General features: G+C 43.0%; 1 protein-coding gene across 1 annotated transcript in view; it reads left to right on the forward strand.

The window, feature by feature from the left end:
• The window catches only part of LOC118370769 (ankyrin repeat and sterile alpha motif domain-containing protein 1B-like), a 495,760-nt gene that overhangs the window by 165,412 nt on the left and 315,244 nt on the right, over positions 1-15,104 (forward strand).

The following is a 15,104-nucleotide window of genomic DNA, read 5'->3' on the forward strand; positions in this document are numbered from 1 at the left end:
ATGTAGGTAGGGTGAAGTGACTATGCATAGATAATAAACAGAGAGTAGCAGCAGTGTACATGTAGGTGGGGTGAAGTGACTATGCATAGATAATAAACAGAGAGTAGCAGCAGTGTACATGTAGGTAGGGTGAAGTGACTATGCATAGATAATAAACAGAGAGTAGCAGCAGTGTACATGTAGGTGGGGGTGAAGTGACTATGCATAGATAATAAACAGAGAGTAGCAGCAGTGTACATGTAGGTAGGGTGAAGTGTCTATGCATAGATAATAAACAGAGAGTAGCAGCAGTGTACATGTAGGTGGGGGTGAAGTGACTATGCATAGATAATAAACAGAGAGTAGCAGCAGTGTACATGTAGGTGGAGGGTGAAGTGACTATGGATAGATAAGAAACAGAGAGTAGCAGCAGTGTACATGTAGGTAGGGTGAAGTGTCTATGCATAGATAATAAACAGAGAGTAGCAGCAGTGTACATGTAGGTAGGGGTAAAGTGACTATGGATAGATAATAAACAGAGAGTAGCAGCAGTGTACATGTAGGTGGGGGTGAAGTGACTATGGATAGATAATAAACAGAGAGTAGCAGCAGTGTACATGTAGGTGGGGGTGAAGTGACTATGGATAGATAATAAACAGAGAGTAGCAGCAGTGTACATGTAGGTGGGGGTGAAGTGACTATGCATAGATAATAAACAGAGAGTAGCAGCAGTGTACATGTAGGTGGGGGTGAAGTGACTATGGATAGATAATAAACAGAGAGTAGCAGCAGTGTACATGTAGGTAGGGGTGAAGTGTCTATGCATAGATAATAAACAGAGAGTAGCAGCAGTGTACATGTAGGTAGGGGTAAAGTGACTATGGATAGATAATAAACAGAGATTAGCAGCAGTGTACATGTAGGTGGGGGTGAAGTGACTATGGATAGATAATAAACAGAGAGTAGCAGCAGTGTACATGTAGGTGGGGGTGAAGTGACTATGCATAGATAATAAACAGAGAGTAGCAGCAGTGTACATGTAGGTGGGGGTGAAGTGACTATGGATAGATAATAAACAGAGAGTAGCAGCAGTGTACATGTAGGTGGGGGTGAAGTGTCTATGCATAGATAATAAACAGTGAGTAGCAGCAGTGTACATGTAGGTAGGGTGAAGTGACTATGGATAGATAAGAAACAGAGAGTAGCAGCAGTGTACATGTAGGTAGGGTGAAGTGTCTATGCATAAATAATAAACAGTGAGTAGCAGCAGTGTACATGTAGGTAGGGGTGAAGTGACTATGGATAGATAATAAACAGTGAGTAGCAGCAGTGTACATGTAGGTAGGGGTGAAGTGTCTATGCATAGATAATAAACAGTGAGTAGCAGCAGTGTACATGTAGGTAGGGGTGAAGTGACTATGGATAGATAATAAACAGTGAGTAGCAGCAGTGTACATGTAGGTAGGGTGAAGTGTCTATGCATAGATAATAAACAGAGAGTAGCAGCAGTGTACATGTAGGTGGGGGTGAAGTGACTATGCATAGATAATAAACAGAGAGTAGCAGCAGTGTACATGTAGGTAGGGGTGAAGTGACTATGCATAGATAATAAACAGAGAGTAGCAGCAGTGTACATGTAGGTAGGGGTGAAGTGACTATGCATAGATAATAAACAGAGAGTAGCAGCAGTGTACATGTAGGTGGGGGTGAAGTGACTATGCATAGATAATAAACAGAGAGTAGCAGCAGTGTACATGTAGGTGGGGGTAAAGTGTCTATGGATAGATAATAAACAGTGAGTAGCAGCAGTGTACATGTAGGTGGGGGTGAAGTGTCTATGCATAGATAATAAACAGAGAGTAGCAGCAGTGTACATGTAGGTAGGGGTGAAGTGTCTATGCATAGATAATAAACAGAGAGTAGCAGCAGTGTACATGTAGGTGGGGGTGAAGTGTCTATGCATAGATAATAAACAGAGAGTAGCAGCAGTGTACATGTAGGTGGGGTGAAGTGACTATGCATAGATAATAAACAGAGAGTAGCAGCAGTGTACATGTAGGTAGGGTGAAGTGTCTATGCATAGATAATAAACAGAGAGTAGCAGCAGTGTACATGTAGGTGGGGGTGAAGTGACTATGCATAGATAATAAACAGAGAGTAGCAGCAGTGTACATGTAGGTGAGGGGTGAAGTGTCTATGCATAGATAATAAACAGAGAGTAGCAGCAGTGTACATGTAGGTGGGGGTGAAGTGTCTATGCATAGATAATAAACAGAGAGTAGCAGCAGTGTACATGTAGGTGGGGGTGAAGTGACTATGCATAGATAATAAACAGAGAGTAGCAGCAGTGTACATGTAGGTGGGGGTGAAGTGTCTATGCATAGATAATAAACAGAGAGTAGCAGCAGTGTACATGTAGGTGGGGGTGAAGTGTCTATGCATAGATAATAAACAGAGAGTAGCAGCAGTGTACATGTAGGTGGGGGTGAAGTGTCTATGCATAGATAATAAACAGAGAGTAGCAGCAGTGTACATGTAGGTGGGGGTGAAGTGTCTATGCATAGATAATAAACAGAGAGTAGCAGCAGTGTACATGTAGGTGGGGGTGAAGTGACTATGCATAGATAATAAACAGAGAGTAGCAGCAGTGTACATGTAGGTAGGGTGAAGTGTCTATGCATAGATAATAAACAGAGAGTAGCAGCAGTGTACATGTAGGTGGGGGTGAAGTGACTATGCATAGATAATAAACAGAGAGTAGCAGCAGTGTACATGTAGGTGGGGGTGAAGTGTCTATGCATAGATAATAAACAGAGAGTAGCAGCAGTGTACATGTAGGTGGGGGTGAAGTGACTATGCATAGATAATAAACAGAGAGTAGCAGCAGTGTACATGTAGGTGGGGGTGAAGTGTCTATGCATAGATAATAAACAGAGAGTAGCAGCAGTGTACATGTAGGTAGGGGTGAAGTGACTATGGATAGATAATAAACAGAGAGTAGCAGCAGTGTACATGTAGGTAGGGGTGAAGTGACTATGCATAGATAATAAACAGAGAGTAGCAGCAGTGTACATGTAGGTGGGGGTGAAGTGACTATGCATAGATAATAAACAGTGAGTAGCAGCAGTGTACATGTAGGTAGGGTGAAGTGACTATGGATAGATAATAAACAGCAAGTAGCAGCAGTGTACATGTAGGTGGGGGTGAAGTGACTATGCATAGATAATAAACAGAGAGTAGCAGCAGTGTACATGTAGGTGGGGGTGAAGTGACTATGCATAGATAATAAACAGTGAGTAGCAGCAGTGTACATGTAGGTGGGGGGTGAAGTGACTATGCATAGATAATAAACAGAGAGTAGCAGCAGTGTACATGTAGGTGGGGGTGAAGTGTCTATGCATAGATAATAAACAGAGAGTAGCAGCAGTGTACATGTAGGTGGGGGTGAAGTGACTATGCATAGATAATAAACAGAGAGTAGCAGCAGTGTACATGTAGGTGGGGGTGAAGTGACTATGGATAGATAATAAACAGCAAGTAGCAGCAGTGTACATGTAGGTGGGGGTGAAGTGACTATGCATAGATAATAAACAGAGAGTAGCAGCAGTGTACATGTAGGTGGGGGTGAAGTGACTATGCATAGATAATAAACAGAGAGTAGCAGCAGTGTACATGTAGGTGGGGGTGAAGTGACTATGCATAGATAATAAACAGTGAGTAGCAGCAGTGTACATGTAGGTGGGGGTGAAGTGTCTATGCATAGATAATAAACAGAGAGTAGCAGCAGTGTACATGTAGGTGGGGGTGAAGTGACTATGGATAGATAATAAACAGAGAGTAGCAGCAGTGTACATGTAGGTGGGGGGTGAAGTGACTATGGATAGATAATAAACAGCAAGTAGCAGCTGTGTACATGTAGGTGGGGGTGAAGTGACTATGCATAGATAATAAACAGAGAGTAGCAGCAGTGTACATGTAGGTGGGGGTGAAGTGACTATGCATAGATAATAAACAGTGAGTAGCAGCAGTGTACATGTAGGTGGGGGTGAAGTGACTATGCATAGATAATAAACAGTGAGTAGCAGCAGTGTACATGTAGGTGGGGGTGAAGTGTCTATGCATAGATAATAAACAGAGAGTAGAAGCAGTGTACATGTAGGTGGGGGTGAAGTGACTATGGATAGATAATAAACAGCAAGTAGCAGCAGTGTACATGTAGGTGGGGGTGAAGTGACTATGCATAGATAATAAACAGAGAGTAGCAGTAGTACAGCAGTGTACATGTAGGTAGCAGGGTACATGTAGGTGAAGTGACTATGGATAGATAATAAACAGCAAGTAGCAGCAGTGTACATGTAGGTGGGGGTGAAGTGACTATGCATAGATAATAAACATGTAGGTAGGGGTGAAGTGACTATACATAGATAATAAACAGAGAGTAGCAGTGTACATGTAGGTGGGGGTGAAGTGACTATGCATAGATAATAAACAGTGAGTAGCAGCAGTGTACATGTAGGTAGGGGTGAAGTGACTATGCATAGATAATAAACAGAGAGTAGCAGCAGTGTACATGTAGGTGGGGGTGAAGTGACTATGCATAGATAATAAACAGAGAGTAGCAGCAGTGTACATGTAGGTAGGGGTGAAGTGACTATGCATAGATAATAAACAGAGAGTAGCAGCAGTGTACATGTAGGTGGGGGTGAAGTGACTATGCATAGATAATAAACAGTGAGTAGCAGCAGTGTACATGTAGGTGGGGGTGAAGTGACTATGCATAGATAATAAACAGCAAGTAGCAGCAGTGTACATGTAGGTGGGGGTGAAGTGACTATGGATAGATAATAAACAGCAAGTAGCAGCAGTGTACATGTAGGTGGGGGTGAAGTGACTATGCATAGATAATAAACAGAGAGTAGCAGCAGTGTACATGTAGGTGGGGGTGAAGTGACTATGCATAGATAATAAACAGTGAGTAGCAGCAGTGTACATGTAGGTGGGGGTGAAGTGACTATGCATAGATAATAAACAGTGAGTAGCAGCAGTGTACATGTAGGTGGGGGTGAAGTGACTATGCATAGATAATAAACAGAGAGTAGCAGCAGTGTACATGTAGGTGGGGGTGAAGTGACTATGGATAGATAATAAACAGTGAGTAGCAGCAGTGTACATGTAGGTGGGGGTGAAGTGACTATGGATAGATAATAAACAGCAAGTAGCAGCTGTGTACATGTAGGTGGGGGTGAAGTGACTATGCATAGATAATAAACAGAGAGTAGCAGCAGTGTACATGTAGTGTGGGGGTGAAGTGACTATGGATAGATAATAAACAGTGAGTAGCAGCAGTGTACATGTAGGTGGGGGTGAAGTGACTATGCATAGATAATAAACAGTGAGTAGCAGCAGTGTACATGTAGGTGGGGGTGAAGTGACTATGCATAGATAATAAACAGCGAGTAGCAGCAGTGTACATGTAGGTGGGGGTGAAGTGACTATGGATAGATAATAAACAGCAAGTAGCAGCAGTGTACATGTAGGTGGGGGTGAAGTGACTATGGATAGATAATAAACAGCAAGTAGCAGCAGTGTACATGTAGGTGGGGGTGAAGTGACTATGGATAGATAATAAACAGCAAGTAGCAGCAGTGTACATGTAGGTGGGGGTGAAGTGACTATGCATAGATAATAAACAGCGAGTAGCAGCAGTGTACATGTAGGTGGGGGTGAAGTGACTATGCATAGATAATAAACAGTGAGTAGCAGCAGTGTACATGTAGGTAGGGGTGAAGTGACTATGCATAGATAATAAACAGAGAGTAGCAGCAGTGTACATGTAGGTGGGGGTGAAGTGACTATGCATAGATAATAAACAGAGAGTAGCAGCAGTGTACATGTAGGTAGGGGTGAAGTGACTATGCATAGATAATAAACAGAGAGTAGCAGCAGTGTACATGTAGGTGGGGGTGAAGTGACTATGCATAGATAATAAACAGAGAGTAGCAGCAGTGTACATGTAGGTAGGGGTGAAGTGACTATGCATAGATAATAAACAGAGAGTAGCAGCAGTGTACATGTAGGTAGGGGTGAAGTGTCTATGCATAGATAATAAACAGAGAGTAGCAGCAGTGTACATGTAGGTGGGGGTGAAGTGACTATGCATAGATAATAAACAGTGAGTAGCAGCAGTGTACATGTAGGTGGGGGTGAAGTGACTATGCATAGATAATAAACAGAGAGTAGCAGCAGTGTACATGTAGGTGGGGGTGAAGTGACTATGGATAGATAATAAACAGAGAGTAGCAGCAGTGTACATGTAGGTGGGGGTGAAGTGACTATGGATAGATAATAAACAGCAAGTAGCAGCAGTGTACATGTAGGTGGGGGTGAAGTGACTATGCATAGATAATAAACAGAGAGTAGCAGCAGTGTACATGTAGGTGGGGGTGAAGTGACTATGCATAGATAATAAACAGAGAGTAGCAGCAGTGTACATGTAGGTGGGGGTGAAGTGTCTATGCATAGATAATAAACAGAGAGTAGCAGCAGTGTACATGTAGGTGGGGGTGAAGTGACTATGGATAGATAATAAACAGTGAGTAGCAGCAGTGTACATGTAGGTGGGGGTGAAGTGACTATGCATAGATAATAAACAGAGAGTAGCAGCAGTGTACATGTAGGTGGGGGTGAAGTGACTATGGATAGATAATAAACAGTGAGTAGCAGCAGTGTACATGTAGGTGGGGGTGAAGTGACTATGCATAGATAATAAACAGTGAGTAGCAGCAGTGTACATGTAGGTGGGGGTGAAGTGACTATGCATAGATAATAAACAGAGAGTAGCAGCAGTGTACATGTAGGTAGGGGTGAAGTGACTATGCATAGATAATAAACAGAGAGTAGCAGCAGTGTACATGTAGGTGGGGGTGAAGTGACTATGCATAGATAATAAACAGAGAGTAGCAGCAGTGTACATGTAGGTAGGGGGGGTCTATGCATAGTGAAGTGTACTAGTGCATAGATAATAAACAGAGAGTAGCAGCAGTGTACATGTAGGTAGGGTGAAGTGTCTATGCATAGATAATAAACAGAGAGTAGCAGCAGTGTACATGTAGGTGGGGGTGAAGTGACTATGCATAGATAATAAACAGAGAGTAGCAGCAGTGTACATGTAGGTGGGGGTGAAGTGTCTATGCATAGATAATAAACAGAGAGTAGCAGCAGTGTACATGTAGGTAGGGTGAAGTGTCTATGCATAGATAATAAACAGAGAGTAGCAGCAGTGTACATGTAGGTGGGGGTGAAGTGACTATGCATAGATAATAAACAGTGAGTAGCAGCAGTGTACATGTAGGTGGGGGTGAAGTGACTATGCATAGATAATAAACAGAGAGTAGCAGCAGTGTACATGTAGGTGGGGGTGAAGTGACTATGCATAGATAATAAACAGAGAGTAGCAGCAGTGTACATGTAGGTGGGGGTGAAGTGACTATGGATAGATAATAAACAGAGAGTAGCAGCAGTGTACATGTAGGTAGGGGTGAAGTGACTATGCATAGATAATAAACAGAGAGTAGCAGCAGTGTACATGTAGGTGGGGGTGAAGTGACTATGGATAGATAATAAACAGAGAGTAGCAGCAGTGTACATGTAGGTGGGGGTGAAGTGACTATGCATAGATAATAAACAGAGAGTAGCAGCAGTGTACATGTAGGTGGGGGTGAAGTGACTATGCATAGATAATAAACAGAGAGTAGCAGCAGTGTACATGTAGGTGGGGGTGAAGTGACTATGCATAGATAATAAACAGAGAGTAGCAGCAGTGTACATGTAGGTAGGGGTGAAGTGTCTATGCATAGATAATAAACAGTGAGTAGCAGCAGTGTACATGTAGGTAGGGTGAAGTGTCTATGCATAGATAATAAACAGAGTAGTAGTGCAGCAGTGTACATGTAGGTGGGGGGTGAAGTGTCTATGCATAGATAATAAACAGTGAGTAGCAGCAGTGTACATGTAGGTGGGGGGTAAAGTGACTATGGATAGATAATAAACAGTGAGTAGCAGCAGTGTACATGTAGGTGGGGGTGAAGTGTCTATGCATAGATAATAAACAGTGAGTAGCAGCAGTGTACATGTAGGTGGGGGTGAAGTGACTATGCATAGATAATAAACAGTGAGTAGCAGCAGTGTACATGTAGGTGGGGGTGAAGTGTCTATGCATAGATAATAAACAGAGAGTAGCAGCAGTGTACATGTAGGTGGGGGTGAAGTGACTATGCATAGATAATAAACAGAGAGTAGCAGCAGTGTACATGTAGGTGGGGGTGAAGTGACTATGCATAGATAATAAACAGAGAGTAGCAGCAGTGTACATGTAGGTGGGGGTGAAGTGACTATGCATAGATAATAAACAGAGAGTAGCAGCAGTGTACATGTAGGTGGGGGTGAAGTGACTATGCATAGATAATAAACAGTGAGTAGCAGCAGTGTACATGTAGGTGGGGGTGAAGTGACTATGCATAGATAATAAACAGAGAGTAGCAGCAGTGTACATGTAGGTGGGGGTAAAGTGACTATGCATAGATAATAAACAGTGAGTAGCAGCAGTGTACATGTAGGTGGGGGTGAAGTGACTATGCATAGATAATAAACAGAGAGTAGCAGCAGTGTACATGTAGGTGGGGGTGAAGTGACTATGCATAGATAATAAACAGAGAGTAGCAGCAGTGTACATGTAGGTGGGGGTGAAGTGACTATGCATAGATAATAAACAGAGAGTAGCAGCAGTGTACATGTAGGTGGGGGTGAAGTGACTATGCATAGATAATAAACAGAGAGTAGCAGCAGTGTACATGTAGGTAGGGGTAGCAGCAGTGTACATGTAGTGTCTATGCATAGATAATAAACAGAGAGTAGCAGCAGTGTACATGTAGGTGGGGGTGAAGTGACTATGCATAGATAATAAACAGAGAGTAGCAGCAGTGTACATGTAGGTGGGGGTGAAGTGTCTATGCATAGATAATAAACAGAGAGTAGCAGCAGTGTACATGTAGGTGGGGGTGAAGTGACTATGCATAGATAATAAACAGAGAGTAGCAGCAGTGTACATGTAGGTGGGGGTGAAGTGTCTATGCATAGATAATAAACAGAGTAGCAGCAGTGTACATGTAGGTAGGGGTGAAGTGACTATGCATAGATAATAAACAGAGAGTAGCAGCAGTGTACATGTAGGTAGGGGTGAAGTGAGTATGCATAGATAATAAACAGAGAGTAGCAGCAGTGTACATGTAGGTGGGGGTGAAGTGACTATGGATAGATAATAAACAGAGAGTAGCAGCAGTGTACATGTAGGTGGGGGTGAAGTGACTATGCATAGATAATAAACAGAAGTAGCAGCATAGTGTACATGTAGGTGGGGGTGAAGTGACTATGCATAGATAATAAACAGTGAGTAGCAGCAGTGTACATGTAGGTGGGGGTGAAGTGACTATGCATAGATAATAAACAGTGAGTAGCAGCAGTGTACATGTAGGTGGGGGTAAAGTGACTATGCATAGATAATAAACAGTGAGTAGCAGCAGTGTACATGTAGGTGGGGGTGAAGTGACTATGCATAGATAATAAACAGAGAGTAGCAGCAGTGTACATGTAGGTGGGGGTGAAGTGACTATGCATAGATAATAAACAGAGAGTAGCAGCAGTGTACATGTAGGTGGGGGTGAAGTGACTATACATAGATAATAAACAGAAGTAGCAGCAGTGTACATGTAGGTGGGGGTGAAGTGTCTATGCATAGATAATAAACAGTGTACATGTAGGTGGGGGTGAAGTGACTATGCATAGATAATAAACAGAGAGTAGCAGCAGTGTACATGTAGGTGGGGGTGAAGTGTCTATGCATAGATAATAAACAGTGAGTAGCAGCAGTGTACATGTAGGTGGGGGTGAAGTGACTATGGATAGATAATAAACAGTGAGTAGCAGCAGTGTACATGTAGGTGGGGGTGAAGTGACTATGCATAGATAATAAACAGAGAGTAGCAGCAGTGTACATGTAGGTGGGGGTGAAGTGACTATGCATAGATAATAAACAGAGAGTAGCAGCAGTGTACATGTAGGTAGGGTGAAGTGACTATGGATAGATAATAAACAGCAAGTAGCAGCAGTGTACATGTAGGTGGGGGTGAAGTGACTATGCATAGATAATAAACAGAGAGTAGCAGCAGTGTACATGTAGGTGGGGGTGAAGTGACTATGCATAGATAATAAACAGTAGCAGCAGTGTACATGAGTAGCAGCAGTGTAGTGTACATGTAGGTGGGGGTGAAGTGACTATGCATAGATAATAAACAGTGAGTAGCAGCAGTGTACATGTAGGTGGGGGTGAAGTGTCTATGCATAGATAATAAACAGAGAGTAGCAGCAGTGTACATGTAGGTGAAGTGACTATGGATAGGTAAACAGAAGTAGCAGCAGTGTACATGTAGGTGGATAGATAATAAAAACAGAGAGTAGCAGCAGTGTACATGTAGGTGGGGTGAAGTGACTATGCATAGATAATAAACAGAGAGTAGCAGCAGTGTACATGTAGGTGGGGGTGAAGTGACTATGCATAGATAATAAACAGAGAGTAGCAGCAGTGTACATGTAGGTGGGGGTGAAGTGACTATGCATAGATAATAAACAGTGAGTAGCAGCAGTGTACATGTAGGTGGGGGTGAAGTGACTATACATAGATAATAAACAGAGAGTAGCAGCAGTGTACATGTAGGTAGGGTAAAGTGACTATGCATAGATAATAAACAGAGAGTAGCAGCAGTGTACATGTAGGTGGGGGTAAAGTGACTATGCATAGATAATAAACAGTGAGTAGCAGCAGTGTACATGTAGGTGGGGGTGAAGTGACTATACATAGATAATAAACAGAGAGTAGCAGCAGTGTACATGTAGGTAGGGTGAAGTGTCTATGCATAGATAATAAACAGAGAGTAGCAGCAGTGTACATGTAGGTGGGGGTGAAGTGTCTATGCATAGATAATAAACAGAGAGTAGCAGCAGTGTACATGTAGGTAGGGGTGAAGTGACTATGGATAGATAAGAAACAGAGAGTAGCAGCAGTGTACATGTAGGTAGGGTGAAGTGTCTATGCATAGATAATAAACAGTGAGTAGCAGCAGTGTACATGTAGGTGGGGGTGAAGTGACTATGGATAGATAATAAACAGAGAGTAGCAGCAGTGTACATGTAGGTGGGGGTGAAGTGACTATGCATAGATAATAAACAGTGAGTAGCAGCAGTGTACATGTAGGTAGGGGTGAAGTGACTATACATAAATAATAAACAGAGAGTAGCAGCAGTGTACATGTAGGTGGGGGTGAAGTGTCTATGCATAGATAATAAACAGAGAGTAGCAGCAGTGTACATGTAGGTAGGGTGAAGTGTCTATGCATAGATAATAAACAGAGAGTAGCAGCAGTGTACATGTAGGTGGGGGTGAAGTGACTATGCATAGATAATAAACAGAGAGTAGCAGCAGTGTACATGTAGGTGGGGGTGAAGTGTCTATGCATAGATAATAAACAGAGAGTAGCAGCAGTGTACATGTAGGTGGGGGTGAAGTGACTATGCATAGATAATAAACAGAGAGTAGCAGCAGTGTACATGTAGGTAGGGTGAAGTGTCTATGCATAGATAATAAACAGAGAGTAGCAGCAGTGTACATGTAGGTGGGGGTGAAGTGACTATGCATAGATAATAAACAGAGAGTAGCAGCAGTGTACATGTAGGTGGGGGTGAAGTGTCTATGCATAGATAATAAACAGAGAGTAGCAGCTGTGTACATGTAGGTGGGGGTGAAGTGACTATGCATAGATAATAAACAGTGAGTAGCAGCAGTGTACATGTAGGTAGGGTGAAGTGTCTATGCATAGATAATAAACAGAGAGTAGCAGCAGTGTACATGTAGGTAGGGGTGAAGTGACTATACATAGATAATAAACAGAGAGTAGCAGCAGTGTACATGTAGGTAGGGTGAAGTGTCTATGCATAGATAATAAACAGAGAGTAGCAGCAGTGTACATGTAGGTAGGGGTGAAGTGACTATACATAGATAATAAACAGAGAGTAGCAGCAGTGTACATGTAGGTAGGGGTGAAGTGACTATACATAGATAATAAACAGAGAGTAGCAGCAGTGTACATGTAGGTAGGGTGAAGTGTCTATGCATAGATAATAAACAGAGAGTAGCAGCAGTGTACATGTAGGTGGGGGTGAAGTGTCTATGCATAGATAATAAACAGAGAGTAGCAGCAGTGTACATGTAGGTAGGGGTGAAGTGACTATACATAGATAATAAACAGAGAGTAGCAGCAGTGTACATGTAGGTAGGGGTGAAGTGACTATGCATAGATAATAAACAGAGAGTAGCAGCAGTGTACATGTAGGTGGGGGTGAAGTGACTATGGATAGATAATAAACAGAGAGTAGCAGCAGTGTACATGTAGGTGGGGGTGAAGTGACTATGCATAGATAATAAACAGTGAGTAGCAGCAGTGTACATGTAGGTGGGGGTGAAGTGTCTATGCATAGATAATAAACAGTGAGTAGCAGCAGTGTACATGTAGGTGGGGTGAAGTGTCTATGCATAGATAATAAACAGAGAGTAGCAGCAGTGTACATGTAGGTGGGGGTGAAGTGTCTATACATAGATAATAAACAGAGAGTAGCAGCAGTGTACATGTAGGTGGGGGTGAAGTGACTATGCATAGATAATAAACAGAGAGTAGCAGCAGTGTACATGTAGGTGGGGGTGAAGTGACTATGCATAGATAATAAATAGTGAGTAGCAGCAGTGTACATGTAGGTAGGGTGAAGTGTCTATGCATAGATAATAAACAGTGAGTAGCAGCAGTGTACATGTAGGTAGGGTGAAGTGTCTATGCATAGATAATAAACAGAGAGTAGCAGCAGTGTACATGTAGGTAGGGTGAAGTGTCTATGCATAGATAATAAACAGAGAGTAGCAGCAGTGTACATGTAGGTAGGGGTGAAGTGACTATACATAGATAATAAACAGAGAGTAGCAGCAGTGTACATGTAGGTAGGGTGAAGTGTCTATGCATAGATAATAAACAGAGAGTAGCAGCAGTGTACATGTAGGTGGGGGTGAAGTGACTATGCATAGATAATAAACAGAGAGTAGCAGCAGTGTACATGTAGGTAGGGTGAAGTGTCTATGCATAGATAATAAACAGAGAGTAGCAGCAGTGTACATGTAGGTGGGGGTGAAGTGACTATGCATAGATAATAAACAGAGAGTAGCAGCAGTGTACATGTAGGTGGGGGTGAAGTGACTATGCATAGATAATAAACAGAGAGTAGCAGCAGTGTACATGTAGGTGGGGGTGAAGTGTCTATGCATAGATAATAAACAGAGAGTAGCAGCAGTGTACATGTAGGTAGGGTGAAGTGTCTATGCATAGATAATAAACAGAGAGTAGCAGCAGTGTACATGTAGGTGGGGGTGAAGTGACTATGCATAGATAATAAACAGAGAGTAGCAGCAGTGTACATGTAGGTAGGGTGAAGTGACTATGCATAGATAATAAACAGAGAGTAGCAGCAGTGTACATGTAGGTGGGGGTGAAGTGTCTATGCATAGATAATAAACAGAGAGTAGCAGCAGTGTACATGTAGGTAGAGGTGAAGTGACTATACATAGATAATAAACAGTGAGTAGCAGCAGTGTACATGTAGGTAGGGGTGAAGTGACTATGGATAGATAATAAACAGAGAGTAGCAGCAGTGTACATGTAGGTAGAGGTGAAGTGACTATACATAGATAATAAACAGAGAGTAGCAGCAGTGTACATGTAGGTAGGGTGAAGTGACTATGGATAGATAATAAACAGAGAGTAGCAGCAGTGTACATGTAGGTAGAGGTGAAGTGACTATGCATAGATAATAAACAGAGAGTAGCAGCAGTGTACATGTAGGTGGGGGTGAAGTGACTATGCATAGATAATAAACAGAGAGTAGCAGCAGTGTACATGTAGGTGGGGGTGAAGTGACTATGCATAGATAATAAACAGAGAGTAGCAGCAGTGTACATGTAGGTAGGGTGAAGTGACTATATGGATAGATAATAAACAGTGAGTAGCAGCAGTGTACAAAAGGAAGGGGTCAATGTAAATTGTCTGGTGGCGATTTGACTAATTGTTCAGCAGTCTTATGGCTTGAGGGTAGAAGCCGTTGATGAGCCTTTTGGTCCTAGACTTGGCGCTCCGGTACCGCCGTGCGGTAGCAGAGATAACAGTCTTGGCCCCAGTGATGTACTGGGCCGTACGCACTACCCTCTGTAGCACCTTACTGTCAGATGTCGAGCAGCTGCTATACCAGGCAGTGATGCAACCGGTCAGGATGCTCTCGATGGTGCAGCTGTAGAACCTTTTGACGATCTGGGGACCCATCTTTTCAGTATCCTGAGGGGGAATAGGTGTTGTCGTGCCCCCTTCACGACTGTCTTGGTGTGTTTGGACCATGATAGTTCGTTGGCGATGTGGACACCAAGCTACTTAACTCCCGACCTGCTCCACTTCAGCCCTGTCGATGTTAATGGGGGCCTGTTTGACCCGCCTTTTCTTGTAGTCCACGATCCTCTCATTTGTCTTGCTCACATTAAGGGAGAGGTTGTTGTCCTGGCACCACACTGCCAGTTCTCTGACCTCCTCCCTATAGGCCCTCTCATTGTTGTCGGTGATCAGGCTTACCACTATTGTGCCGTCAGCAAACTTGATGATGGTTTTGTTCAAATCGGCTACCGAGAGCTTTATCACACAGTCATCCATAACAGCTGGTGCTCTCGTGCATGCTTCAGTGTTGCTTGCCTCAAAGCGAGCATACAAGGAATTTAGCTCGTCTGGTAGGCTTGCGTCACTGGGTAGCTTGCGTCTGGGTTTCCCTTTGTAGTCCGTAATCGTTTTCAAGCCCTGTCACATCCGACGAGCGTCAGAGCCGGTGTAGTAGGATTCAATCTTAATCTTAATCTTAAAGGCATAGCGGGATTTCTTCTAAGTGTCCGGATTAGTCTCCTGCTCCTTGAAAGGGGCAGCTCTAGCCTTTAGCTCGAT

Source organism: Oncorhynchus keta, chromosome 33, assembly GCF_023373465.1.
Source record: "Oncorhynchus keta strain PuntledgeMale-10-30-2019 chromosome 33, Oket_V2, whole genome shotgun sequence".
Classification (NCBI taxonomy): Eukaryota; Metazoa; Chordata; class Actinopteri; order Salmoniformes; family Salmonidae; genus Oncorhynchus; species Oncorhynchus keta.